Raw genomic sequence first — 9,229 nt, 5'->3', positions numbered from 1 at the left:
AATAATCCAATTAATAAGACCAAGCCACTCAATGCTAATAATTTTTCAGTATGTCGAGAGTATGAATTTGACATTTGTAAAAGTATAGACATTGCATGTGCTTATAAGTAATTGATTTTATAACGAAATCTCAACTTCCTTCATGGAATCAGAGCAGGTTATCCCACATGTGAAATCCAACGGTCACACATGCTCTACGTCACCAAATGTGTATTGTCCACATGTTAGACTTGAAAATTTGCATCATGTGAGGGGGCATGGACGGTAAGAATATGAATTTCACAACAAATAAACCTTACATGTGCTTATAAGTAATTTGTTTATTGGTGATGACATCTTGTCTTTAATTATGAGATGTTTCGTTTATCATATTCAACCACAATATAACAATTAGAATACCATATACAATTTTCATTAAAAAGTAATTACACTCCAATAATGATGACCTTAATTCAAGACTTGTTTATTGAGGCTAAGATCTGATGATGATCAAGTCATATTATATAAGATACTAATAAACCATCCCTATCCTGCTATCCTTTGTATTCTAATAGCTACGTTTTTTTCCTTCAAAGTGGAAACCATTTCATGTACTAATTAAAGATCATTTAGCAATAAGCCAATAACAAAATAAATCAAGCATCTTAAAACTTAAGCCACTTGCCATAAACTTTTTCGGTGGAAAAAAGTAAGTGCAATTTCATAAAAGAGAAGTACTTTTGTTGAAGTACTTGTGCTCCAACTTTTGCTTTTTAATTGGAATAAAATATGTTCCACATTTAAGCTACAAAGAAATACGAGTGCGACATATTTGAACAAGTCGATCGTTTGATGATTGATTAGTGGTTTAAACTGACAATCTAACAACTTAATATGGGTTTGTACAAATTGAACAATTTTTTTCTTGTAATTAAATCATAAGATCTGCATGTAAGGGGACCGAATGGGGGCAATAGGTAATCAAACATCATCTTAGACTTATCTAAAATATTTAAGCCCTCAATTAATTATATCTTTTGTGTAATTTGTTTTTGCAAAGAATTGTTAAAGCCACCCTAGGTGCTAGATATAAAAATCATGAGGGACAACAATAATGTGATCTTTTGGGTAGTGGGTATTGGATTACCTTATGAGGACTAAAATGGCACAAAATAGGATCTTGGAAAACATCTATAACTCGACAACAGATTATCCCATCAACAACTAAAAGGCATTACTTCTACTTTGAGATTAAAAGTTCCACCCAAATTATGGCTGATACCATCCAATGGCGTAGCCACACCAAAGACTACGGTGGGCTGTAGCCCAGGGAGAGTTTATGGCATATGTGTGTGTGCGCATATATATATATTAGTGCATAATCTAATATAATAGACAAAAAAAAAATTGCAAGAAGAATTATTTTTTAATGAAATTAGCCCGGCGAGTATTTAGCACAACTAGAAATATAAAACTTATCATGGAAAATGTGATGTCATTTTGTTCAAAATTATTATGCTTTGATTCAGCGGACTTTATATTAGTTTCAATCAATTTTTTTTAAGATTGCCTTTACATCTACTTTCCTTGTTTTGATTTGTGCTAGTTGTGTGATTGTAATTGAGATGTCAAGTTTTTTATCTTCTTCTTGTGTTTGCATCTTGTTTGTACCATACTTGACCAATCCCGAAATTACTGAGCACTGGTCAACGTTATACCGTCAAGGACCCAGAAGAGTTTCCTTCCAACCAGGAGGTCAATCACAGCGCAACACGTGCCGACATCAGAAGCCAATCATAGCACGACACGTGTCAACATCAGAAGCCAATTACATCACAACACGTGTCAATGTCAGAATGAAACTAGAAACTCTCTTCTATAAATAAAGATCATTCTCTCACAATATTTCCTAATGTCATTTGTACTAAATCATTCACTAGTACTCACTATAGGAAAGCTTGAACCTATGTACTTGTGTAAACCCTTCACAATTAATGAGAACTCCTATACTCCGTGGACATAGCCAATATGGGTGAACCACGTACATCTTGTGTTTGCTTCCCTGTCCCTATCCATTTGCATACTTATCCACACTAGTGACCGAAACAATCTAGCGAAGGTCATAAACTTAACACTTTCTATTGTACCAAAGTCCCCACCGATTTTGTGCATCAACATTTGGCGCCGTCTGTGGGAACGACACTTATTCCCACTCTCTTCAGCTTTGCCAAGCTGGTTTCCACCATTCGTACACACTCTTTTGACCAGGCATCCCTTTCCAACATGGGGAGCGAATGAAGCCACAACACACAGAATGACACCCCTCTTGCACCTAGTGCGAAACAACGAAAGAATGAAGGAAAGAGGGTTGCTCTTCAATCTAAAGTCGATGAGCTAGAAGCTCAAAACAACAAGATAGCAATGAAGAATGAAGTCCTCCAGGAGCAGTATGAGAAACTCTATGAAACTAGGCGTATTCAAACACGCCAGCTCGTTGCCCCTGTGGACATCAACCATCATCTGGGTGCCCCCCAACATGGAGGGTCACCTCCCTTTGACATGGGTATCTCTGATGAGGAGCAAGCTAATCATCAAAACATTGATCAACATGAGACTTCCCTCAACCCAGATGCTTCGACCTGAAGTAGAAGAAGTGGAGGAAGACACTTCCTTGCATAAGGGTTGGAAGGATCGAAAGTCATTTATCGTGACTGCCGAGACTTCCTAAAGCAACATCAAAAGAATCTCCTCCACATATGCTCGAAGATCAATGACCCAAGGGTTTCTGAAAGACTCGGTCATCTCCCACGACCCAGGCCAGCTGCCAATCTAGGGAAGGAATGACAGGTCCCAAATGAACATGAAGGTACGGGGGACTCTGAGGTATTCCGACAAACTCGCCCTAGAAGTCAGTACGACGAGTCCAAGAAAAAACCACACGCCTATGCTCAAACTTTCCTACTTCTAAGAGGCAACGAAAACTTACGAAAGAAAATTCCAGTGGTACATAACTCCACTCATGACCCCCTTGTCCTACAGCTCCTTGAGGAAGTAAACAAGTTGAAGGCCGAACGTCAGGCTGAGATACCTGACTGGAACCAACCCAGGCCTGACCCTCTCACAAGAAGGATCCTCGACACCCCCTTCAAGCGAAGACAAAACAAAAACTTGGTTTATAACTCTATATTGGAAGGGATGACCCAATTGAACACCTTAACCTCTTTGAGTCCACCATGGTATATCAGATGCACACCGACGAAGAGCGATATCTTCATTTCCCCTCCACCCTTTCTGGCGGAGCTCTAAACTGGTATTGCTGTCTTCCACCTGAAGCAGTAGACTCATTTGAGGAATTGAGGAAACTGTTTGTCTTTTAACACATCTTCCAGACTGATCACTTGCATTCTGCAGATGATTTGTACACTATTCGCCAGAAGCCGGACGAGTTACTATGAGAGTATGCTAATCGCTTCAGCCATGAGTATTCTTGCTGCGCTGAGGCAGATGACAAGACCGCCCTCAAGGCCTTCACACCAGGCCTACGTGATTGTTTCTTCAAATACATGATCAATGCCAACACTTGAAAGACTTACTCTGAGGTGATGGCACAGGCTTACAACCACACCTCCGCCGAAGTAAGGACATACCAAGAGAACCCCCATATGGTTAACCCCTATCAACAAATACGAAGTGGAAGTCAAGTTCTACCAAGTGAAGAGATATTGGCCATTCAGACACCATTGCATCATCTCTTACCTCATTTAGCTACTCGCTAAGTCACCAAACGTATCTGTCTCTTGGTAAGAGGAAGGATTTTTATTCTCAGTAAGCCCATTAGAACAAGAGGGATACAAGTCAAGACAACCAGGGATGAACGTACTGTCGACTATTATGACTATGGGGCCAAGCCTCACTCTTTCAAAGTGAAAGACTAAGTACTGAATGAAATGCTATTATAAGAAGACATACACATTACAAATGTTTTGACTCTCAACCGTTTGAGACCTTTGGTCACACAAGTCATTCGATAAATATTTAAAGAAGAGGGAATTCAGACAACTTCTTCTGAGTCTTTTGCATTCCTAGCACTGGAACACTTGGTCTATGCTGAGCTACCCTTATACTCCAACTCAGAGCTTTACCATGCGTACTTTGACATAAAGTATGTGATACTAAGTGTTACAACCAACATGGTTCACATATCAAAAGCATGGATCCCTTCATGCATAGCAAAACATTCATAAGCATAACTCATATCAATCAACATAAACATTACATTCCAACACATTCATACATAACTTCAAACATTCCAACACATTCTTGATCAAGACAGTGTGAAGCAAAACCAATTTATAGTGCCAACAAGAACTTCATCAATGGAGGGCAACCACAATTCTCAAAAGTTTCACACACTCTTAATCAAGACAGTGTGAAGCAAAACCAATTTATAGTGCCAACAAGAGCTTCATCAAAGGAGGACAACCACAATTCTTAAAAGCTTCACACACTCTTGATCAAGACAGTGTGAAGCAAAACCAATTTATAATGCTAACAAAAGCTTTATCAAAGGAGTTCAACCACAATTCTGAAAAGCTTCACACACTCTTGATCAAGACAGTGTAAAGCAAAATCAATTTATGATGCCAACAAGAGCTTCATCAATTGAAGGCAACCACAATTCTAAAAAACTTCACACACTATTGATCAAGACAGTGTGAAGCAAAACCAATTTATGGTGCCAACAAAAGCTTCATCAAAGGAGTTTAACCACAATTCTCAAAAGCTTCACACACTCTTGATCAAGATAATGTGAAGCAAAACCAATTTATGGTGCCAACAAGAGCTTCATTAATGGAGGGCAACCACAATTCTCAAAAGATTCACACACTCTTGATCAAGACAGTGTGAAGCAAAACCAATTTATAGTGCCAACAAAAACTTCATCAATGGAGAGCAACTACAATTCTCAAACATTCGAGGCAAATTCAAGACTGTTCGAAGCAAATTCAATTTATATGGTTCATCCAAACCTTCGACTACTACAAGGTGTGGCTTGCATCACAATCTCTTGCTCAACAGTGTGGAAGCAAAATTTGTATATGTTGTCTCCAACATTTTCAAATTTCTAGTTTCCTAAAAAAAAAAAAAAGGGAAATTCAACAAAGCTTCATCAATGGAGGACAACTACAAATTCTCAAAAGCTTCACACTATCTTGATCAAGATAGTGTGAAACAAAATCAATTCGTGGTACCCAACAAAGCTTCACCAACAAAAACTTCATCAATGGAGGACAACTACAAATTCTCAAAAGCTTCACACTATCATAATCAAGATAGTGTGAAGCAAAATCAATTCATGGTGCCCAACAAAAGCTTTAACTCCAAAGATTCACGTACAAAGTTTCAACTCCAAAACTTCACCTACAAAACCTTCACCCACAATAGTTTCACCTACAAAAACTTCACCCATAAAAGCTTCACCCACCACAAAAGCTTCACCTACAAAAGCTTCACCCACAATAGCTTCACCTATAAAAGCTTCACCCATAAAAGCTTCACCCATAAAAGCTTCACCCAACAAAAGCTTCACCAACAAAAGCTTCCCTCACAACAAAAGCTTCACCCACAAAAACTTCCCCCACAAAAGCTTCCCCGACCACAAAAGCTTCCCCCACAAAAGCTTCACCCACCACAAAAGCTTCCTCCACCACAAAAGCTTCACCCACAAAAACTTCACCCACCACAAAAGCTTCACCCACAAAAGTTTCACCTACAAAGATTCAACACAAAAACTTCACCTACAAAAGCTTCACACTATCTTGATCAAGATAGTGTGAAGCAAAATCAATTCATAGTACCCAACAAAGCTTCAACCTCAAAGCTTTACCTACAAAGCTTCACCTATAAAGCTTAAAAGTTATATATATATATTCGGAAATTAAAAAATTTAAAAATTTGGAAATTCGAAAATTCAGAAATTCGAAAATTCGAAAATTAAAAAAAAAAAAAAAATTGCTTAGGCCTCATCTTCTTTAGGCCTAACTATTTTCATAACAAATATATATGAAGGAGGAGTTTTGGGCTACCACTTAGAATGGAAAATGGTGAAGTTTTGTTACTTTGGAAACTTGGCTACTAGCAAGATACCTTATTCGTGGGGGACTCCTACCATATGTTACTGCACTTTGATACTCTCACGACCACTTAGTGACTTGGATTTTTTCAAGTCTCCAATCGAGAAGTTTTCTTCACTCGGGAAATTAAGAGAGCACTACCTCAACCTACATGCTTCACTCACAAAGCTTTAACATACAATATTCAACAAAAGAAAAAATTCAAAGAACTTAGTGAAGAAGACTTTGGTGTATTTAACACAATACGTTGAAATGAAGCAAAACTTGTTTATTGATATCTCTGATAAGTTACAAATATGTACATATACATGAATCAAAATAAACAAACAAGAGGGAGCCTTCATAAAGGTTGCTCAGGAAAAGTCTCAGCAGTAGGCAGAGCCCTAGAAAAATGAGGCACCAAATGGTGATTATTCGGAGCCTCAGTACTAGGCAGAACCCCAGAATGAGGAGGCACCGAAGGTTGATCATTTGGAGCTGAATTACGCGGTATAGCCCCAGAAAACGAAGGCAATAAATGCCTTTGGAACAAACCCACAAACCTCTTATGATCAAGTAAAATCTGACCATCAGATTCCTATAGCTGGTCGAGCTTCATCTTCATGTTTGTAATATAGTTATGTGCGAGCCTGTGCAACTGTTTATTCTCATGCTTAAGCCCTCTAATCTCATGTTTGAGACTTATCACTTCAGCCGCCAATGATTCATCTTGGTGGGTTCGAGCAAATAGGCGTTAGGCCATATTAGACACAGAATCTGCACACTGAACACTGAGAGCCAGATAATCCTTAACAGCCAACTCATCAGACCGTTTGGAAAGTAGTCTGTTATCTTTTGGAGTGAGAAGGTTCCTGGCCACCGTCACAGTGGTCATATCATTCTTCATCACAGAGTCCCCAACGGTAAGAAGACCAGTAGGGGATAAGAAGGATGGGCGCTATATGTTGTCTTGAGAAGGCATGGCTGCCTCTTCACCAAAGTTCAAGTCAAAACGACGGACGGATGGGCCAAACATTCTCAGAAATGTTGAAGGAGAAATGAGGTGCAATAAATCTCTGAAGTAAGGGGAAAATTCCTACAAGTAACACCTCTCTGAATGTACTTCTTGCACACAATTGGTGCCCTTATAAAAGAAAGGGCAACATGGTCGTTGATTCAAAAATCGAAGAGGCACCACTTTCCACACGCAACATCAGCTCCTCGGGTACCACAGATAACTTTGTCAAAGATCTCTGACAAAGGTTAGACACATAAATTTTGAAGGTCCAGCTACCTTACTATTACCCATAATGGTAAAGGAACAACACCACTACTTGATAACTAGAAAGTCCCAATGTGTGTCAACCTCCATGTTCCGTGGCAAGGCAGACTGGCAAAAATGCTCAACCTTTACTCACATTCGAGAAAACACTCCAAACAAGATTGCTTTCTAAAAAATCGAAGAGACACTGCTTTCTGAATCTCAAGAGTCAGACTTACAACATGATTACTTTCTTAAAAATCGAACAGACATCGCTCTCCAAATCTCGAGAGCCAGACTCCCGACAGGATTACGTGCTCAAAAATCGAAGAGGCACCGCCCTCCGAATCTCGAGAGCCAGACTCCCAACAGGATTAGTTTTTCAAAAATCGAAGAGACACTGCTCTCCAAATCTCGATAGTCAGACTCCCAATAGGATTGCTTTCTAAAAAATCGAAGAGGCACCATTCTCTGAATCTTGAGAGCCAGATCCCCGACAAGATTGCTTGTTCGAAAATCGAAGAGACATCGCACCGCTCTCTGAACTTCGAGAGCCATATTTCCTTGGATAAAGCTTGTCTGCAATCTTCACACGCAACATCAGCTTTCCAGATACCACAGACCACTTTTTCAAAGTGCTCTGACAAAGTTAAAACACGTGAAGCTTGCAACTCCCACTACATTGCTGAAGGGAAATAATGAGATTTATATGGGATTTCTAGTGACCAGCATGCATATACAATTCAAAATCTATATACATAAGCAACGGAAGCATTTTAGCCCATAATATCAAAGCTATAGTCATGCAAATCCCCTTCAAGAAGCATAGGTTTATGTGAGATGCATCAAAACATTTTATTGAAGAACAAAGTGAAGGTGTAGTTTTATACCTCTTGATCTTGACTTGAGACCAAGGATTGACCACCTCCAAGCTCTTTGTTCTTGGAACTCCTTGAGCCTAGCCTCCCTCCTTGCTTCCTCCACCTTGCTAGAATGAGTGCTCCTTGGTTCTCCTTTAGTCTCCAAGGTTGAAGACCTCTAAAGATCCACACCCACTAGTATAGTGAGATGGATGGAGGAATGACCAAAAGGAGAAAAGATGATTAGCTAAAATCTTCTCTTGGTGGCCGGCCTTGTGAGTTGAGAGAGAGATAGTGTTTTCTCTATTTTTTTTGTGAAAGTAAACTCACAAAACCCTAATGAAACTTTTCACTAAAAGTTCCTTTTATATCTCAAAGAAAGTTAGCCAACAACTTGACTCCTTCTCTCTCCCTTTCCCTTTATTTGGCCAGCCCCTTTGTGTTGTTTGGGCTTTTGGGCTTTTATCATTTCAAGTCATCCTATGCTTGAATAAAAGGACCCAATGGGTATGGGCCCAAATGAACCCGAACTTTTTCTTTAAGCCCAAAACGATCTTTAATCGCTTTTATGATTTCTTTAGACTTTCTAATTAATCACAACACTTAATTAATCCAATTAATTATTTCCATCATCCATTAGTTGTCTCACTACAAGAGTGTATCGGTGTACAATCATTTTAGGTTCTAATTAGCAAGGCAGTGAGGTGATTGGCACCAATCCAATTGATTATATTTAATCCAATCACTTAGTGAATTAAAACTTACTTTTAATTCTCCTTCTTCTTTGACGACTACTTATTTAATCATCTAGAAGAACTCACAAGCCATGAGTGACATCTAACCATATATCATGGCTACCCAAGCTAATGTAGAATTTGTTCGGAGAACCTATTCAGTTGGAATTACAATGTAATTCGATCATTCTCTAAAACAATACTCTTAATCACATTATTAGGGTATGGATATATTATGTCAAACCCGTAATGTGATTATTCCATGTTATATGATTCAATTGA

This window comes from Malus domestica, chromosome 11, assembly GCF_042453785.1.
Source record: "Malus domestica chromosome 11, GDT2T_hap1".
Lineage (NCBI taxonomy): Eukaryota > Viridiplantae > Streptophyta > Magnoliopsida > Rosales > Rosaceae > Malus > Malus domestica.
The sequence above is the reverse complement of the archived record's forward strand: the minus strand, read 5'-3'. Positions refer to the sequence as shown.